The sequence below is a fragment of the Lepidochelys kempii genome, chromosome 19 (assembly GCF_965140285.1).
Source record: "Lepidochelys kempii isolate rLepKem1 chromosome 19, rLepKem1.hap1, whole genome shotgun sequence".
In the NCBI taxonomy this organism is placed as follows: domain Eukaryota; kingdom Metazoa; phylum Chordata; order Testudines; family Cheloniidae; genus Lepidochelys; species Lepidochelys kempii.
The window spans coordinates 7,776,005-7,796,177 of record NC_136398.1 but is presented as its reverse complement, the minus strand read 5'-3'; the positions used below and the strand labels follow the sequence as shown (position 1 = coordinate 7,796,177).

The 20,173-nt window shown below is 54.3% G+C and overlaps 2 protein-coding genes across 4 annotated transcripts in view; one reads left to right on the top strand and one right to left on the bottom strand.

Moving 5' to 3' along the window:
• Positions 1-9,567, bottom strand: part of LOC140900398 (CYFIP-related Rac1 interactor B) — a 37,533-nt gene extending 27,966 nt beyond the window's left edge. For 2 of the 3 annotated variants that reach the window (XM_073317636.2, XM_073317633.2), the window contains exon 1: positions 9,344-9,567. The gene's annotated coding sequence lies outside the window, so the exon portion shown is untranslated. The remainder of the gene's footprint in view (positions 1-9,343) is intronic. The other variant, XM_073317639.2, reaches the window with a different exon arrangement.
• Positions 9,568-17,274: 7,707 nt separating this feature from the next.
• The window catches only part of HPCAL4 (hippocalcin like 4), a 32,214-nt gene continuing 29,315 nt past the window's right edge, over positions 17,275-20,173 (top strand). The window contains exon 1 of the mRNA XM_073317670.2: positions 17,275-17,367. The gene's annotated coding sequence lies outside the window, so the exon portion shown is untranslated. The remainder of the gene's footprint in view (positions 17,368-20,173) is intronic.

The following is a 20,173-nucleotide window of genomic DNA, read 5'->3' as shown; positions in this document are numbered from 1 at the left end:
GTGCCACAAGTACTCCTTTTCTAAAAGCATTTAGGTGCCCAGTTCTACTGGGAATTAAGCACCCAAATACCTTGAACAATCTGGATCCAAGAGCCCACCCCTGCGCTTCCCTTGCTCTGCACTCTCCTCATGCAGAGGGGCATATTCACAATCCTGGCTTTTCTCATGAAGGCCACTCTGTGGTATCAGCCCTCCCTACCTAACATCTTTCACTCAGAGACCACATCCTCCCTTGACAGCTTCATTTCACAGCCACTATAAAGCTGCAGACCCCAGGCATTGAGCACATGAGCGATGGGGACATGTCTGTCTTGTGAGCAGGTCTGAAGCTGTGGGAACTCCCGTGGAGGAGGTGAGAGATGACCACAGATCTCAGCTCTCCCAGTGAAGTGCAATGCTGGCTGCTGTGACCAAGCCTTCCAGGCAACACCTCCCGCAGAGGTGCTAAATACCATTTCAAAGCTTTTCTAGGTGCTCCTGGAGCAGGGAGAAATCTAGACCAGGTGGAGGACATTTCGTGCATGCAAATGTTGATTTGCACCGCACACGCGGATGCTGTGGGGAGGAGCATGGTATACACAGGTAGACAGATGTCACCAAATGGCTGTTGCGCTATCCCTTGTCTGCTTGTTGGATCCACCTGTTGTGTCTCATCTTCGATTGCCAGCGCTTTGGGGTAAGGACTGTATTTCTGTTATCTGCATGTACAGCACCTAGCACGATGAGGCCTTATCCCTGTAGGTGCTACCACAATATGTGGTGATAACTTTCACTTCCTGCAGAATTGGGTTGGATTTGAACTAGCCACATAGGGGGAAGTTTCCATGTCCCCCTCAGATCCCCTGAGCACCATCTAGTTCCTCCATTTAGGGTCCTTTTTTGTCCATCCTTGCACAGCAATTAAGTTCTGTGAGCCTCTGCCTCAGGTTGCCATGACAAACTAACTTACCACCCCAGACGTGGTGTTTTTCTATCTGGGGCTCGCTACGCAGTTAAAATAACCTGAAAAAGAACAGCCGTCTCTTTGTCAAATTAGAAGCCAGTGCTGATATTCAGAAGCACTAAATTAATGGGAACCTTAAATCGCCAAGGGGCCCTGTTTTTTGTTGTTGTTTGTTACATCAGTACATCCACAGGCCCCGTAAACTATCTGACACTCCTCATTAAACCGTAATGCGGCAGCTGCTGCGGCATGTTCTGTCCCTGCCCGGGGCCGGGCCCTAAGCACTCTGTTTGAAGCTACAGGGGTGGGAAGGGTATTGCCCGCTCGTTTCTTCAGTCCCTGAGCAAGGGACAAGGGCTCAGCTCCTGCAGAACCAACACGTTTTATCCCAGAAAAGTGACAGAAGAAGCCCTTAGGGTAAATCCAGGCTTAGCGAAACTAGAGCGCTGGATAGCTTGGTTCCAAGCAGGTTTGTGGTGTCTGCACATGGCCTGCTGGATGGCTTTGGAGCATGGGTAGGGGTGTGATGGGACTAGTGCCTTCTCTGCCGAGTTTTTTTTTTTTTACATATGGATTATTTCTTATTTCTCTGTTTAAAAAATATATAAAAACCCCAAACCGCTTCATTAAATAAGCCAGAAGCCCAGAAAGAATCCCCAACCCCGCCTGCTCAAGGAGATTTTAGTGCCCTGCTGACGCGGAGATGAATTCCCCATCTGGAATCTCTCTGCGCGGCTCTGGTCGCTTGCAGTGTGGGAACTGTAGGCACAGGGCTGGGCTGCTGATTAAGGCCTGAGCAATTGTTGGAAGGGGCAGGGCTAACTCCGTTCTTACAAAGCCAACCTGTCCTCTGCCTCATTGAGAGCACTTGGGCCCGCCAAGCTTTTACCTATTTTATGCCAGGTGCTTTGGGTGCAGCCCTTTTCTCTCTCTTCCCATCCCAACATGTCCAGCTTTTAATGGGCTTTATGTGGCAGAAACCAGAGTTGAATAAATAACAAGCAAGGAATAATTTATAAGCCATATTCAGCCTCTCTTATCCACCATCTGATGGCAATTCCCTCCAGCTGATTCCATTAAAGCCTCTTCAGTGGGTTTGCTTTCTGGACCAAATACAGAAAAGTCCAAATTCCAGCTTCGCTGGGATTGGTAAGAAAGGTCGCATGGGATTCTTTCTCTGCTCTGATTGGATCAGCGGGTGAATGGTTCTGTAGTGTATATGTGCACGTGCAAATTTAAAATCTGGTGTCTGCAGGTACTTGTGCACATGGCTTTGAAATGCCCTTTCCACGGACCACTTTTGCCAGTAAAATTGCTCAGATGTCTGCCTGAAAAAGGGGAGCAAATGCAGCTGAAGCAAATCCCTTTAAAGGTTCAAACAAGCATCCATGGAACCAAATGTCTGCAGTATCCCTCTCCCCGTAAGAGAGGCAAGGAGCGTTCTTGGAACGGGTGGATTTCTTGGAAACCCCAATCCATGCAAACCATCTATTGTTTATTGGCAGTCAGGCTGCATGACCAGAGTGGTCCCTTCTGGCCTTAAAAGCTAAAGTTGTTCTCAGCACTTTTTCCTAGTCCTCTGACCTGTGCAATGCTGCTTTGGCTTACTCATTTCCCTCCTGGCAGCCTTTGGGCTTGAGTGTGTCCCTCCGCAGAGCGGCTAGGTGCCAATCATTTGAAGGGTGTTAGGAAGGAAGGTGCAGTGAATAGGAACAGCTTGGTGATACTCTGGCGGTTCTTATTCTGTGCAGGGCTGAGGGGAGAGGAGGGTAGGGGGGGACAACTGGACTGAGGCCTCAAGCTCAGTTGCCCCCCCAAAACGACTGTAACTGAGGTGAAATGGGAGGGGGTGATACGTCAGCCCCCAAATTTTTCTCAGCGGGCCTGTTTCTGTGGCTCTGCTGCATGCAATGCTAGGGCAGTGCGAAGAGATGAAACAGCAGCAAAAATGTTTTCCCCCTTTACCATTGAAATGTCTCTTCAGCTTCTAGCGGGCTCTGGTCTCTCCTCAGGACGTTGCTTGGTTGCCGTTCTTTGATTGAAGGCCACCAGAAACCAGAGCCTAGACTCAAAGGGATTTAGGCTCTGAACTGGTGGAAGTTAGGATCCTAAATACTTCTGACAATCTGCGCCCATGTGTCTATGTCCCACTCACTGTCTTTTACATATGCAGAGGGGTGCTGCAGGAATCCAGGCTCTAGCAAGATCCCCGATGTATAAATTACAGTTTAAAAGGCAAAGGTGAGGGGGAAGAATGATCTCGTTTAACGGCCCTTCCACACTGCAGAGCAATGACTCGCCCTTGAATGATTTTAGGCCCAGTCAGTCTCTCCCAATTCCCGCAAGGCTCTGGAAGGAACCTGGGGCTCGCTCTCCAGAGCCTATATACAGTCCCCTCTGGCTCGGCTCTGCCTGCCATGGTGGAGTCCACTGCCGCCTGAGGAGGTTTAGTGGATTCATTGTCTCTTCTGAGAGTTCTGTCAGGCCGCCTCCAGAATGTCTGAGGTGGGAACTGAAGGAGATAAAGCTAGGAAGGCAGGGAGGGAAGATTCACCCCAATATTTGATCCTCAAGCACCAAAACCCCATGTCTTTTCCAGCAGAGTGTTGCAAGCTCAGGCAACCAACCTCAGCAAGGGTAGCGGAGAAGCTGGGGTCTGCCTGAGCAAAGTTCGTGGGGAAAGGTCAGTCGGGCTGGAGCGCCAGCTTCCACTCCAGATGCCAAGTGCCCGGGGACGGCCGCAGAATAGGGCAAGTAGGCAGGAGAGCGCAGATAGGGCTGTGCGAAGCTGCTCTGCGCCCTCCCGCCATCCGTCCCCGGTTATCTTCAAAGGCTGTCTATGCTTCTGCTCTGTTGTCTGCCTTTGGGTCTCTACTACATCCCAGAATCCTCCTGGCTGGCCGTCTCCTTTTGAAGCAGGGCAGCAGCCAGCGCTAGGTTCTGGGCACGGCAGGGGAGCGGAGGCTCCAGCTGCAGATGACAGAGCAGAAACCAGGAGGAAGGAGTGACCTATGGAGGGGATGGAGCTGTTTATGGAGCTGGGTGCCTGGGAGGGGCAGGAGGGGCCAGCCCTCTCTTTGGTCTGGATGCCAGGTAAGGCAGGTCCTGCTCCTGCTTTTATGGGTGGTAGGAGTGTCTCTGATGGTAGTGGTGGGGGGTGTCTCTGCCTCTCGGAGAGGAGAATGAGACCCCCAAAGAGGGAGGGTTCTCGGGGCCTGTGGCACGCGGCTGTCAGCTGAACAGGTCTGCTCTGCTCTACCCAGTAGGTGCTGCTCCCTGCTAGGGGATATAATACAGGGATGGGAGTGAATTGCTAGGTCAGGCACACAGTGTGCGGAGGACACTGTGGAAAGAAAAGTGCATTGGGCTAAATCTTTTTACAAGTCCCTGCCTCTGAAATCACTGCTTAATTTACTTCAGCGGTTGAGCTGAGGCTTTGCCATGTGTGCGGAACACTTCTCGGAATCAGAGTTGGGAGCTAGGACTCCTGGGTTCTGTTCCTGGCTTTGCCACTGACTTGCTGTGTGATCTCAGCCCAGTCACTTAATTTCTCTGTACCTCCATTTCCTCAGCTGTAAAATGGGTATGAAAATACTTACTGAGGGGTGCATCTCAAAAGACTGCTGGGAGGTGTAATTAATTCATCCTTGCTAAGCACTTTGAGGCTCTCAGGGGAAAGGTAAGTAACACAAGCACCAGGCCTTGGTAATTAGCTACAGAACTGCATTATTTTGTAACTTATTTTCAGATCTAGATCTCACGAGTATCCCACGGTTTGCACTGCCGGCTGATCACCAGCATGATGAACTGAAAACCTACCTTCTGGGCTGGTGGGGGCCCTGCTGTACCACCCGGTGCCCTTCTCTGTTCTCTCTGAAGGGAGAGCCTGTGATGTACCTTCCGTCTACAGAAAGGTACATGTATGGGGTTCACGTGGCTCCTCATTCCCCTTTGCACTGAGCTCATCTTTCTACCGGGCGCCTCTTGGGGCCTGTGTTAGCGAAGAAAGAACACGGCAGAGATGCCCTCGGGACGGGGGGTGGTCGGCACAAGAAACCGCACCCAGGAGCCTTGCTTGGAGAGGGCTCCCTGCAGACTGAGGATGCAGGAGCGGAACTCCCCAGAGGAAGAACAAAGTGGAGGGGGGGGACGGGGAGGGGAGAGCAGATGGGGGGTGGTGCAAGAGAAGGAAAGTGAGGGAGGGAAGGGAGTAAGGCAGCGGGGAGGCAAAAGAGGAGAAAGCCGCAGAACCAGGGGATGGGGAAGGAAGAGGGTAAGGGCAGCGGGATGCGGGGATGCTCTCCAAGGGGCGAGCGGGGCAGCTGAGCTGGGAGCATGCACTCCTGTTCTGGCGGAGTTTCCAAACGCATCGTGTACAGCTCCCCCAGCTCTTCCTGGCCAGGTGCTTCATTCCAGCAGCCGTCCCATGCCCGGCCTTTGGATCCAGCGGCGAGGAAGTGGTGCTGCTGGTTTCGCCCCGTCGAGACACTCGCGTGGCATGAAGGGGCGATGGGAGGCGGCTCAGGTTTTCAGCATCCATTCTACGACCCGCTCCAGCCTGACGCGGAGCAGGCCCCAGGAACTGAGTGTATTGTCTCTGAGGTGAAACGTTTTAAATCCACGCATGCATATTTAACGCTGATTTGCACCCGAGGGACAGGCGAGGCGGTTTAAAGGAGACGCACGGACCTGCCCTTCAGTAACCACGCTGCGGCTTGTCTCCACAGGGCTTCCCAAGGAGCGAATCAACGCAGGCCCGAGCCGATGGGCTCAATTATAGGGCAAGAAGCGGACAGGTTCAACGGTGTCTGGGTGCAGCACACAATGGACAAAGCGGAGTGGAGACAGACTCACGGAGGTGCACCGGTGGTGGGGGTCAGAGCAGGCCAGTGCAGCCCCAGCGGAGTTGGGCAGATCAGAGCTGTACGACCGGAAGGCCGAGCAGGGGGATGTCAGTGCAGCCCCAGAACACGGCGCTAATTCAAGGGCAATGGTGACTGCAGAGGCGGGTCAGTGGCTAGCAGAGAGCCCCAGTCCAAGAGCAGTATGAATCAGAGGAGCTCTTCTATAGCAGTGTATGGACTCGACAGGACCAGCCCAAGGGCAATATCGACTTGGCAGGCTCAGCGCAAGTGCACGCCGAGGTCCTGTCCTTTGTACAGGTGAATTCAGTGCTGGTGAAAGGGGCTAGGCTGGCAGCCCCAGACTGCAGCATGGGAATTTCCAGCGGAAGCGTCATGGAGCTGACCTGCTAACGTGTCTCATCGGGTCAAAGCAGGGATGGCACAGGAACTGTTGAACTGCAGGCATCGGAAAGTGGCCAGGATCTAGGAGGGGCTGCATGGGGATCAGGTCAAGGGCAGTATGATGGTGGACCTACTAGAAAAACAGCTATTGCACGAACTGGAGGTGTCCAGACTCCATCAAGTACAGTCGAGGCTAGATGCAGCCAGCACTAACGCTGCCCAGTAAACACCTGCTCAGCGGAGACTTGCTTTCCCTTCCTGCTCCCTTCAGTGCACTGAATGTGTCTGACAGGAGCTGCATACAAATATGGAGGAGGAGAACTGCCCAGCTTAGGGAAGGCTATGGCTGTGGGGGTGAGTGGGGAAGACCTATCGCCTGTTCCCCAAGGGGCTGTTCTGAGTAAGATCCTGAAGATGGAGGCATTTGGGGTATGATTCCCCTTCAAAGGGAAGCAGTGGGAGCCAAACTGAGTCTGGAGATGTTTTATCCAGCCACGCCGAGTCTTCCTCCCCCCACACCCTCGCCCCGCAATGCTCCAGGACCCAGGGAGCGCAGAGATGACAGAAGAGCAGATGCAAAGGATTTCAGTTTTTCAAGAGCACCCTGGGAGCTGCTGGTGGTGCCCCCCAGTCCTCCTCTCCCTCTGTACCCCTTTGAGCTCCAGGGAATGGGGCAGGGCACCCCAGCTGTACCCGTGAAGAGTGTGTGACCCTGCAAAGTGCAAAGGAGCAAGCTCAGCAGAGGAGCCCAAGAAGAGCCAGGAGGGCAGCACGTGAGCGACCCCCTTGCCGACAGAGTAAGCCCATTCTACATCAGATTGGAAGCAATTCCTAGATAGGCTACTTGGAACTCAGCTGACCTCCTTCCCTCTCCAGCCCATCCCTGGTCAGTCCCACTCCCTCCAGATCTGCTAGGGGAAATGGGGGCACTCAAGTGGATCCCTGCAAGCAACAAGGGCCTGGAGTCTACTGGGCTCACCCTACTTCTCTCGAGCAGAGCTGCAGCCATAGCTCACCCTCACTGGAGTTCTTGGAACTGCTTCTGGAATCCCTAAGGCTGCCAGCCCCTGCTACGTCCAACACTGCCTCACCTAGGACCAGCCTCTGCCCAGGTGAGAGGTGGCAACAGCCCAGGGCTTCGTCTATAACAGGGGTGGCCAAACTGTGGCTCGTGAGCCACAGGTGGCTATTTTACCATTAAAGTTGGGCTTGCGGAGCCTCACACGCCCTCCCATTCTTCACCTACCAGGCTGGTGGGGGAGGGAGCTCAGGATCTCTGCCTTGTAGCAGGGTGGTGTGGTAGGGGCTTCTGCCGAGCCAGGGAGGGGGGTCTTGGGGCATCAGCCCTGTGGGGCACACCTGCCAGGGTTCAGGGCTTCAGCAGGAGCAGGGCTCAGAGGGCCAGTAAGTTTGGCCACCCTGGTCTATAATATTCCATCATAGCACCCTGATGTGGACGAACCCTCCTTTCCTGGCAATCTTCATGTTCATTCATTGCTGGGCTGCACATCCTCCCCCTGGACTGACCGCCCTGTCCCAAGGCCAGTGAGTACTGCTCCCTCAGTGGACCACCTCTGTCTGGAGAAACCCCTGTGCTGGGATGGGCCAGAAACACGACTATGTTCTTGTCCTTTAGGGATCCTGACTTAGCTGCGTGTAGTTTTGGTCTGTGTTGCTTTCTTGCTGATGCTCAGGGTAGGTGGTGCATTGAGCCTGAAAGCCTGCATCACTGAATTTGAATCCGACTCCCCTGTATCGTGCCAGAAAGCTAAGCCACGGAGGATACCTAGGTACCAGAATGCTGGCGCATTCCCACCAGACACAGCACAGAGAAGAGAATCTACAAGCCCCAAACCCACGGGAGAAGTGGAAGCTCCGAGTGGCCTGATCCCCTCCCCTATGCCCAATATCCCCCCACCCAGATCCCATCAAGGGCAGAGATAGATTAACCCCAGGCAGGCCTCCTCCTTCCCAGGTCTTGTTTTGCAGGAGATTAATAAACACTCCTTGGAAGGCAACCTGGGAATGAATTTCACTGCAATTCCTGAAATTCTCTCACCCCTCCCAGAAGCTGTCTCCATTGTCCTATTCTCCAGGCCAGCCAGGACCCAGGCACTGACCCAGAAGAAGGCATCACAACAACAGCTGGAAGTCACCCTCACCAACAAGAAGCCCCTTTGATCAAGAGAAGGCAGCTACAGACCAAACATCTCCTGACACTTTGGGAGATGGATGCTGGGCTCTACTGGGGGGAAGTGGGGGGGGGGATGTCTGGGTCCTGGGAGCTGTGATCTCTGGGAGATGCCAGAAGCAGGAGGTAAGGTAACAGGGATGGGCACGATGTCACCCCGTTCTCTTGTCCCCAAGCAGGCAGCTCCCACTTTGCTTGACAGCAGCACCCTGGTGGGTCTTGCTCTCCCTTGGCCAGAGCAGGTGAGGGGCCACGCTCCTCGCAGCCAGGCCGCTGGTACCTCCATACAGCCTCCTTCCCAGCCCTTCTGGGAACTTGTGGCAAAGGCCACCATGGACCCCAGAGGAGCCGCTCGGGCCCCAGCACAGCCGGAGAGGAAGAGGGAAAGCTGGCCCCCAAGCCAGGGCGCTCAGCCTGCGCCTCAGTGCCAAGCCGGCCAGCAGCGCGCTCGCCTCTCTCATTGCCTGCTACTGCAGGAGAATTTACCGCAGGGGAGCTGAGGAGGGAGATGCAGCGCCCAGCTGCCGGCAGCGGGGGATGCACCGACCCCCAGCTTGCAGAGCGAGACCCCCCCCCCTTGGAGGGGCCCGTTGTGTGCAGAGGGAGGAGGGGGACCCAGCTTGCCTGCAAAGAGCACGGACCTCCCCCCCCAACCCCTCCGTGCTTGGCATGGAGTCACCTTCAGCTCCCACCCAGCGCAGGGGCAGAGCAGTGCAAACAGGGCAGGCTGGGAGACGGCAAGCCTGGCATCGGTAGCCGTGGGGGAGCACAGAGACACCCCCCCCCCCGCGTTGCAAAGAGACTTGAGGGGCTCCATGGAGGCAGGCGGCGGATTGCTGAATAGGGAGACCAGGGGAGCCCGCAGCGGGCAGCTTCCTGCGGGCTCTGCCCCCACCCCAGCCTTGCTGCCCCCCACCCCAGCCTTGCTGCCCCCCACCCCTTGTCTCCTTCCCTGGCACTCACCGCTCGCCAGCCCGGTGCTCAGGGGGAGGCAGCCGCGAGGACAGAGGCTGGGTCCCAGGTCCCTGCAGAGCCCAGGAGGAGTGAGGCGCGGCTGGGGAGCTCAGCCGCCCCGGCCCCTGGGTGTGTGTGAGCGAGCGTGTGCCTCGCTGATGAAAGCAGGCTCAGTGCAGCAGCTGCTGCTATCAGTAGAAAATGCATCACAAAGACCACCATAGACCACTGCTCCCCCCCCCCCCCCAAGACAGCGGTGACGTCTAAAGTGCAGGGAAGCCAGGGCCGCTTAACCCTCTGCTCGCCGGGCTGCCCGTGCCTCAGGTCCCGCTGCGCCCTGGAGACCCTGGCGCGGGTGGGGGAGCCGCAGGGCATTAGGAGCCGGGAGACCCATTTCTCAGAGCTCTCCTACCCCTGCTAGGGGTCTGCCAAGCTGGCTCGCTAGCTCACTGCTCGGGCTGCCTGACCCTTGTAGGGGGCCAGCTCTTTCTTTCCAAGCCCCGGCTGTCAATTTGTCTGGCAATGGATCTAGTGGCTGGAGCACTAGCCTGGGAACCAGGCATTCGCCTCCCAGCTCTGCCCCCGAGCTGCTGCGTCAGGCCAGGGGAGGCATGTCATCCGTGTGCCTCTGTTTCCCCTCTCGCCATGGGCCAATCCTGCTTAGCTCCATTGTAAGGGCTCCAGGGCAGAGGCTGCCTCTCACGCTGCACCTGGTGCAACGGAGTTCCCACCCCCGCTGGAGCCCTGGACACTGCTCTGACATAGACCATGATAATCCCGCTCACCACTAGAATATTGGCTAGCCCATGCAGCGAGCAGGCTATTTACCGCTTGTCCCCAGGGCTCCCTCTTGGCCAGAGGTGCTGGGGGTGCGGCCACACCCCCTGGCTTGAAGTGGTTCCCATCATATGCAGGGTTTACAGTTTGGTTCAATGGCTCTGAGCACCCTCACCTCAGCACCAACTGTTCCAGCCCCCCTGCTCTTAGCCAGCCTGCCCTCATCCTGGCTGCTGTGTCCGTCCTGGCATTGTCACCTGGCAGGTGACAGGTTCTGCAGCTCGTGTGGCCCTGGGCTAAGAGCGGCTGGCTGGGAAATGATCACAAGGGAAGGCTGGCGTAGAGCAGACAGGCACTGGGGGAAGGAGAGAGAGGCCCCTCTCTGTCGGGAAGGGTGGGCCAAGGATACAGGCTGAGAAGCTGGACTGTGGTGGGAGATGGGAGGACAGGAAGCTATGGAAACGTTCAAAGGATGAGATCTGCCGGGCGCGTGCATTGACTCCCAAGGGCAGTGGTTGAGGTGCCGTCCCGGCGGGGATTCTGGAGTGGACTAGATAAGACAGCAGAAGGAATGACGCGGGGGGCCTTGCTTCGTGGATGAAGCAGGTGGTCCCTTTTGGGCCGATTGCACTGCTGCAGCTATGGACTTGCCCACTCTGGTGGAGGTCTCAGAGTTGGGTTTGAAGGAACCTCCCTTCCTTCCCCCTTGCTACCAGGTCCTAACATCTCCCACACACTTCCTACAGCTCTGTGAAAACTCTTCCTCTCCTAGCAATCTGATGAGATTCCTGCCACCCAGCCCAGAGCCCGGCTGGTAAGACGCAAACCCACCTTCTTTTACCTCTGTAGCAGTCTCCTCTCCACCCACCTGCCTTTTGCTACTCATCCTCCAAAGCTTTGCCCCCGCGCCATTTCCAGCCTTCTCCGTCCCAATCCATCTCCCCCCACTTCTCGCCTTTGGCTTGCTCTTCGTCGGACTTGGCTGCTGTCCATTCTTGGGAGTCTCGCAGACATGGTGCAGTCATATTAGAGTGGAGGATCTTGTATGTCCAGCTGTTTTAAGGGAGGCCACCCAGCCCTCTGTCAGCACAGCAGCCCTCGCGGTTCCTAGATGCTGGGCTGTAACACGCTGGCTGGAACACAGTCATTTCTCAGCTCTGTAGGTTTCCAGATGTTGTGCTGTGAAACCGTGGAACTAATGCAGTCTCAGGGCTGGAAGTTCCCAGCTGTTCAGCTTGGCACTGCCATTCTGCAGACTAAGAACGAAGGACAGCGAGGGCCCCAGAAATGTGGCACATTTTCCATTGAAGGGAGTCGTCTTTGTTTTTGTGGCTAAACGCTGAGCATCACTACAGTCTGGACAGAGACCAGCTCCCTTCCCAGCCACAAGGTTAGTGCTGTGTGATCACAATGGCTGCCACTGAGGACTGGCAAAGAGGCTAGGAAGACTACGGGGTACGTGGCACAGATGCGGTGGCTGTGAGCCCTTGGACCCTCACTCAGATGGGCTAATGTCCTGAGACCTTGTGATGCCCTCTTATGGCAGGACTGTTCAAAAAGGGAAGCTGGGGTGAGTGGAGGAGGGGGCATGTCCTGTTTGCTCCAGGGCCTGATTCGGCTGCACCAATCCCCTGCACTAGATTCCTCCACTCAGGAATGTGGCCCAGGGTGATTTTGATCAACTTTGACAAGCCGCCATCCTTCCATGCTCTGCCTCTGAACCCAGCCAGCGATGCGTGCGGCATGCCAGCCCCGATGGCAAAAGGAGGCAGGAAATACTCTCCAGGCCCTTCGCCCTGAGGGGTTCACATCAGGGGCCAGGGTAGCCGACTGAATCCAAGATGGCGGCTCCTGAGCAAGAGCCGGGACAACCAGTTTCTGGCAAATTGACCAATCTCCTCAGGTAAAGAAGCAATTTGGTTTTTCCACCCAGGAGCTCCCTAGGCTGGGAGCATGAGACAGTGGCCATGCTAGGTAGGTTAATCTGTTGGGCAGGAGAACTGGGGTGAGGGACAGAGGTGCCTGAGGCCGGGGCCTCGTCCACCCCACGTTGTGCTCACATGGCACTGGGGAAACGTGTCAGGACTCTGTCCCCAGCCGCTTCCAATCACACCGGAGGAGCAGACCAAGACGGGCTGGCCGGTGTGTCACTCACAGATTCACCCACCAGTGGGAGCTCAAACCTCTTTGTATTTCCATAGAGACAGCCAATCACAGGGATATCTTCACCTCACGCTGGACAGGCCCCTCATTCATGGCTTAGGTGGTGGGAGACACCAAACCAATTGCTGCTCATCGGAACTAGGTTTCACTGTGTGGGGAGCGGGAGAGCCCCATACGGCTGGGACAAAGAAGAGGGATTTCTCCTCACAGGGCATTGCTTCAGGAGGATCTCAGCTCTGGAGAGCACTGGGGTGCAGCTTCCCAGAGCCTAGAAAGGGCTGTTATTAGGGGTAGATGTGGTTAGGAGCGTGGGCGTTTTGCATTGCTACACTGCATAGATGGAAAAGGGCTTGCTGGTGATATGTGACTGTACAGCTCACGGTATTTGACTATGCAGAAGAGGAGGCTATCCTAGCACTATATTTAGCTACACAGATGATATGGAGAGTTGACGTTTGTGATGTATATGTGCCTATGCACAATAGAAGGAGGAGTGATTGTGGCGATGCAGAATAAACTGCAAGAACGGGGTAGCTGGAGGATCTAGGTGACTTTCCAGAATATAAGACCAGGTGCTGTTGGGGATGCAGATAACTATACAGTATTAATATGGGTGTAGCTGGGGATCTCTGTGGCTGTGCAGATAAGAACAAGTTGTGACTACACAACGTACTGTAATAAGTTGGGGAAATCTGTACAGCTATACAGTTCATATGAACAGGTAGGTGGAGCTTCAGGCGCTAGACAGAGTAGTAGAATAAGTTTAGATGAGCTTCACTTTGCTATAAAGTCATGGGACCTGTTCCAGCTCCCTCTGACCTCAGGGGAGTTTTGCCTCTGATGTGCCAGGGATCAGCATCAGGCCGGTGGACATGGGAGGGTGGTTAATGGAATTATGACTTCCTGCGCTTGGCTCATGCTGGAAAGAGTTCCTGTTCTTTTATCAGAGGGTACGTTATAGGCTGGTTGTGTCGCTGACGGGTTTTGTAAAATGACACAAGCTGTTATAGAGGCAGAAGCAGGGCTGTACCCATTACTAGGTGTGTCTCCTTAAGGCTAGAGATCCAACCACTCCAGCTATGACTTCCGGGGGCAGGTTGCCTTGATTTCCCAGTAGGGTTTTTTCCCATAAGGGTGCCGATGGTGGACGTAAGAATAGGAAGCTGGCAATGTCTCCTAGGGTAGGGGAGGATGGGTTGTTCTCAGAACATGATCATTCATGAACATTCTGCGAGACCAAGCTTGAAGGTTCATTACATGACTCTCATCCTCTCTGGAGAGTGCTGACCCTTCGGGGCTGTTCTACAGGGGAAAGGACTGCCAGGGAAGAGTCATTAGGGAAGGGTTACTCCTCGGACAATAGAATTCGGGTCTCTTCCTTAGCAAGCAGCAGCAGATCCTACTGCATCGTGCTGCATCCCATAGTTGTATGTATTTCATTTGAACATGTGCATGAAAATCCCTGGAAGGTCTTAGGGTACATGTACCCTGCAAAAGAAATGCCCAACAACCCACAGCAGTGAGTCTCAGAGCCTGGATCGACTGACTCAGGCTTGCAGGGATCATGCTACTGGGCTGAAAATAGGCCGGAGCTTGAGCTCTGCCTCCCCTTCTGCCTCCCCGCCAGGTTTCGGAGCCTGAGTGGGAACATCTTCACAGCTAATTTTTGCCCCATAGTGTGAGCCTGAGTCAGCCGACCTGGGCTCTGAGACTCGTTGCCACAGGTTTGGTTTGGGTTTGTTCGGCAGCGTAGATGTACCCTTTGAGGTCTCCGTGCTATTGATTTCTGAACTAGAACAAGGTTTGTTCATTTTCTGCCAGGGACAGCCCACAGACCAAGCGGGGCCCAAGGAGTAACCCACAATGCGCACTGCCATCAATCCGATTTTGTTAGAGCGGCTGGGTCCGAGACTCATTGGAGAGTTCAGGCCCGAGCAGTGCTTGATCTTGAGTGGAGGCCAGTGGAAGGTGTTGTAAAAGAGTGTAGTGTTACTAGTATTTAATACACCAACCTTCCCTGACTGTCAGTATCTTGCTTAGCTCCAAAACTCCATCTCCAGTTCACCTCCGGGGTACTGAGCCTACCTGCAGAGTGGTCCAATGGTTAGGGCACTGCATTACGATTCATGCAACCTGGGTCCTATTCCTAGATTTGCCACTAACCTGCCCTTGGGCTAGTCATTTCTCCTCCCTATTACCCTTTGCCCTGTCTATTAAGATTTGTAAGCTTTTGTGGGTAGGGACTGTCTCTCACCCATGTGTCTGCACGACACTGTTCACAGTAGGGCCCTGATCTCAGTTGTGGCCCCTGCATGGTAGTGTAATCTAAATAATAAATCCTTATTACCTCAATTGTGAATTTGGCCCATCATTTCTACATTGAACAACTTGCTTCCAATCTCAGCCTCTTTAGCTTCCTGTGAGACTGACTGGCTCATCGTGACACCTGTTCAAATCAGACACAGTCCTGTTCCGCGGATGGTCCATGTCACTGGGCTTGGAGTAGGAAAGAACATTCACGTTTGGTCCATTAATGTTGTTTGGAGTAGATCAAGGGTTGGCTGTTTCCACTGCTCTCATCGTTGCTGTATCTGATTGACCCGGTTGCAGTTTTCCTAGCTGCACCGTGCTGAATGCCGCCTTCTTCCCGTGTTTGTCTGTGCATATGTTCTAATGAAATACCTTGGGCTATTCGATGCAGCAGCATGTAGAATCCTCTGCTGTTTGCCAAGGCAGAGATCTGAATTCCATTGTGCAGGGAGTAACCCTTCCCTAATGACTTCCCTGGCACTTTCTCCTTGTAGAGCTGTCCCAAAGGGTCTGCACCCTCCAGAGGGGGAGGTAGGTCAAATAATCAACTTACAAACCTGTTTTTGCAGAGTCCCGTTCCCCCCCCCCATGGCTAATTGTGTTGTGTTAACTCCCCATCTCATGCAAAGCGGCTCTTTGGTGGGATTAACGCAGGGTGCTAACCCTGGGCCTCCATACGGAGGAGGAGGAGATTACCTCTTGCTTGTGAACTAGCTGATTGTGCATAGCAAAGCTGCACAGTGACACAGAAAACTGTCCACCAGGGACCGCCCCCACCTCTGGTGTTGCAGCTGCGAACAGCTCGTCTCTCACTCTCTCTCTCCCATATATGGTCATAACTGCACTGAGCGAAGCTGTGTAAAAGCCGTGTTTGTGTGCAATGTATGCAGCCTATCAGGAACCCGGCTCCAAGGAAATCAGGTCAGATCCTGGCAGGGCATTTGCTGGAGAACGACCCCATGCTGAGGTATCAGCACTCGCGTCTAACCCCGGGCCTCATCCTGGGATAGCTACCCACGCCTCACCACTCGCCTTCTGTTCTGGGACGGAGGTGCAGGGCTGCTCACTTAAACAAATACTCGGAAGAGGAAAAAGGACCCATTAAAGGAATAAAGTGCCTGGACCAGATGGGAAGCTGGCGAGACCATTTAAAGGGCAACCCTGATCCAGGGGACAGACCAATGAACAGGAATAAACTTCCCAGGCATCAAGTTTAAAAAAAAATCAATGTTCTGATAAAGAAGCCTCCCCAAATTAGTAATACACACACATATAGGTTCTCCGCAAGCCACCTGACCCTGTAGATTACCTGTGTGAGAGGAACAGGGCCAGCTCCTCAGCTGCTGGAAATCCACTTCAATGGAGCTGTGCTGATCTACACCCCGAGAGAATCTAGCCCATAGGTGTCCTCCAAGAATCCCATTTTGATGCACCAAAGTGATTGGGAGTTTTCTTCCCTGTATGAATTTTCTCCCTTGTGCTTTATCCCGGGATAGCACCCTCCCCCCTCCTTGAGTTTGGCCCCCTAAGGGTCAGTTAGGAAGCTGCCTGTCTCGTCTCCCTGGCTGCACTGTGTTCTGGATCACTGGGAAGTCAAGATTCTCATTGTTTCATCAGCTAAGTCTCTCTTTGCCCCCCTTTCTCTGCTGATTTTCTTCTCGGGAAACCATTTTGCTCCTGACAGCTGCATTCCCTCAAAACAGTCAGTCAAAAAGCCAGCCTGGAGGGAGAGGCAGGTGGGAGGCTAGAGGTGTCCAGGAGGCTCTGTGCACTGGAGCTGAGGAGCATGAGTTTGTTGTGTTTGCAGAGAATACCTTGGACGCACGCCTGAGTGCATGTGGACATGCCGGAGGGGTTTCGGATTGAGGTGCCAAATAGCAATGCTCTGGTTGTAGATGTTTGAGAATGCGCCGAAATCTGTGCCTTGGAGGGGTGAGGGTGCCTGCCGGCGTGTGCATGCATTGGCTGTGGACTTGGGAGGGTGCCTGGTTGCAACGGTGGGTGTGTGTAGGCATGGTGTTGTGTGAGTGTGGCGGCATTGTGCGTGCTTAGAGGTGCATGCATGGTTTTGCGTGTGTTTTGTGGCCGAGCAGGCAATCGGTTCCTCCATCGGGGCATTCGTTCTTTACTGATTCGCTGCCCCACCCCACCTGGGACTGTCCCAGGTAATTTCCCAGGAGGGTGATGCTCTCTGCCTTCTGTGACAATGGCTGCCCTCTAAGCCCATCCCGAGCTGCAGCACACACAAGCTGCAGAGGAGTAACCGGCTGAGCGAGCGACTGCAGAAGGGGCAGAGGAAGCAGGGAAGAAGAGAGAGGGCCGATGGGCTTGTAAGGGAGGGAGAGAGGAAAGGAGGGGGGGGGGCGAGGGAGGGGCTGCAGGCCTGAGGGGAAGGTGGAGGTACCAACAGAGCCAGAGAACGAAACAGCAGCTGATGCAGGCAGTGATGCAGGGGTAATGCTCATTGGTCCAGTAGCCTGTGATGTGATGTGGGAATAGTCATGTCGCCAACCTGCACATAAGGAAGTGCTCTAGTCCCTTATCCCCATCCCATCCCTTGGCTGAGATGGGACAGGGCCGAGCGGAGGTCCTCCCAATCCTTTCCGAAAGGCAGGCTGGAGCCTCCCCATCTCCCCTCCAAGCTCCCCGGTCGGGGGAGGCCCAGACGGCTGCGGAGCTGCCGAAACAGCAGATTTCCCTGGGGCCAGGGAACTGCACACACGAGATCTAAAGAGCGGCTCAGAGGAGGAGTTGCGAGGAGGCCAGGACTTCCTTGGAATCAGGTTAGGTTATGCTGCACCTTGCAGAGCCTTTGCCAAGAGAGGGGTTTTCCCTGACTCCCCCCACCCCTACCCCAAGGACGGGTGTTTAGCCTCAAGGACACCCCTCCAGGGAAACTGTGCTAGTCACAGGACTGGACCCAGTCTTTGCTTGGCAGAGGCTGAGGAGTGGAGCAGGAGAGGGGTTGCAGGTCAGGATTACAGTTCCTGCCTGATTTGTGTTTAGCACCAGCCAACGCTATTAGCTCCTTGTTTTCACCAGCGCTAAATTCACACGCATTTAAAAACAGAGGCACTCGTTTCTTACTTTCTTGTCCTGGACCGCTGTTGCTGCGTGCTGTTAAAGAGCAGCCTGTTCCACCTCAGAAGTGGCTGCTTTCCATGGTGGATAAAAGTGATCCCTCCAAACGTACTATGAGAGCCTTCGGGATGAGAGCTGCTACGTGATGGTAGGGTGATGTAATGAGAGGGAGCAAATTGTCAAGAGGGGTGCGTATGGCGTGATGACTTGTGTTTGTCAGAATTGGAGTTTAAATATTTCATGGTATTTTTTTTCAGTGCCTCGGGGAGCTATTTATAGAATCCAATTAATGTGAAATCTTTCCCCAGTGAGTGAAAAGACCAGGCTTTCTATTTCTGACTTCCTGAGGCACCAAACCCCAAACCAAAGGAGGATGTTGTGATCTTGAGGTTGATTCGGGTTCCCCTGGGAGCTGAATGCCCAGCACTGAGTGGCCAAGTCTTGGGTCCTGGCCAAGTCGCTGAACCTTGAAGGTGGCTCTTAAAAAAAGAGCCACTTATCTGCCCCGTGGAGCTGAGCAATGCGAGGAATTAAGGGGACACCCTGTGGCAAAGTGTGTGCCCCGATACCAGGGTGAAGGACGTTGTGTAGGAATAAAAGGGCTTGATCCCCAACATCCAGAGCTGGATCTGAACAGTTGGGAGGTGGGGTGTTGGATCCCAGAGGAGTTGGCTCAGGCCCCTGATCTCTCAGTACTAGTGACGGGCCAGTCCCGTGACTTGATGAGATTCAAGTTAGGCTGATAGAGGTGGCTGCGTAGATACAATATACATGGCCGATTGTAAGGTGTTTGCCTTAGTAACGCATGACATTCCGATGTTAAAATTAGCACTACGCGATATCCAGAGAGCACCCACTGAATGGGTTGAGAACTGGCTAACTAACTGTCCCGTCTCCAAAAGTCGTTGAAATGAATGAGGGTGTTTCGAAGGGGGCCCTGCAGGGACTGTGACTAGTAAGCAGGCCTAATGCTATTCAACATGTCATCATTTGGTCTTCAAGTCCATACAAAATCACTGCTGATAAAATTTGCGGGTGACGCAAAAATTGGGGGACGGGTAAATGATGACGAGGACAGGGTTGTCAGGGGATGGCTGGTCCCTTTAAGAGGGGGCAGAGATTCAGTGCCCCCATGATGGGTTCCCGGCTGACCAACTGGGTTTGAGGGAAGGCCCCTGGGCCTTGCAAAAGAGGAAGCTGCAGCAAAGCGAAGCTGCAGAGAACAGATGGCTCCAGCTGCGTCTGAGGCTCCAGGACCCAGAAGATTCTTGCTAGATTGGGCTGTGAGTCCTTTCCTGGAAAACAGGGTCCGCTTCTGGGGCCCTCATTTCAGGAAGGACATTGAAAAGCTGAAGAGGGCGCAGAAAAGAATCACAAAAATTGTTGGCGGGTTGGAGAAAATGCCAGCAAACAGAGATTGAAGGAGCTCTGAGCTGTTTAGTTTACCAAAAAGAACATGGCGAGGTGGCTGGATTCCAGGGTATGGGCCCTTCCGTGGCAAGGGACGACCAGGTCCTCGAGGGCTCCTTAAGCGAATGGAGAAGGGCAGAACACAAGCCAGTGGCTGGAAGTTGACGCCAGACAAAGTCAAATGGGAAATAAGGCCAAATTTTGGACCAGTGAGGTTGGTTCACCGTTGGAACAAACCATCAAGGGGAGCGGGGGCTTCTCCATCTCTTGATGTCTTCAGCCTCTGGCCTGGCTGGAAGGGGCGCAGTAGCCAAACGCAAAGTTGAATGGTCTGTGCTAACCAGGAGGTCAGACTAGACCTTCTGGCCTTAAACTCGAGGGGTACGTCTACACAGAAAACCAAACCTGCAGCAGCATGTCTCAGAGCCTGGATCGACTGACTGGGGCTTGCGCTACGGGACTAACCATAATCGTGTAGATATTGGGGCTGGAGCCCCAGCTCTGAGACCCACCCCCTGGCCAGGTTCCAGAGCCCAGGCTCCAGCCTGAGCCTAGACGAATACACCGAGTCAGTTGACCAGGGCTCCGAGACTGGCTGCTGCAGGGTTTTTTTTCCTGCCGTGTAGTAAGGTGACCATATTTCCCTATGCTGAATACGGGGCACCTGGTAAAATTACTCATCTTCAAGTGAGTTCAACGGCAATCGATCAGAACTATGCAGTACAAATGTTCAAATTAACATCAAGTTGACCGAGCCCCTGTTAAAAAGAAATACCGTGTAGTTGGATTCTTTTTATTTACCTTCTTATCTTTAAGGCTTTAGGGAGAGGTGACACACACACACTCTCACATACACCGTCTGACCTGACCCTCCCTGCCCAGTGCCCTCTGCCCTCCATGCCTAGCTGGGCCCCCAGGACGGACCTGGCTCTCCTGGTATCTGGCGCCATGTCTTCCTGAGGCAATGCTTGGGGAGGGAGGGCACGCAGGGTCACATTTCTGCCAGGGTTCACACCAGAGTGTGGCTAGGAGCAGCCTTTCGGCCCTGTGTGGGAGGGAAGGGATGAGAGCTGCTTCCAGCCGCAGGGGAGGGGGGAA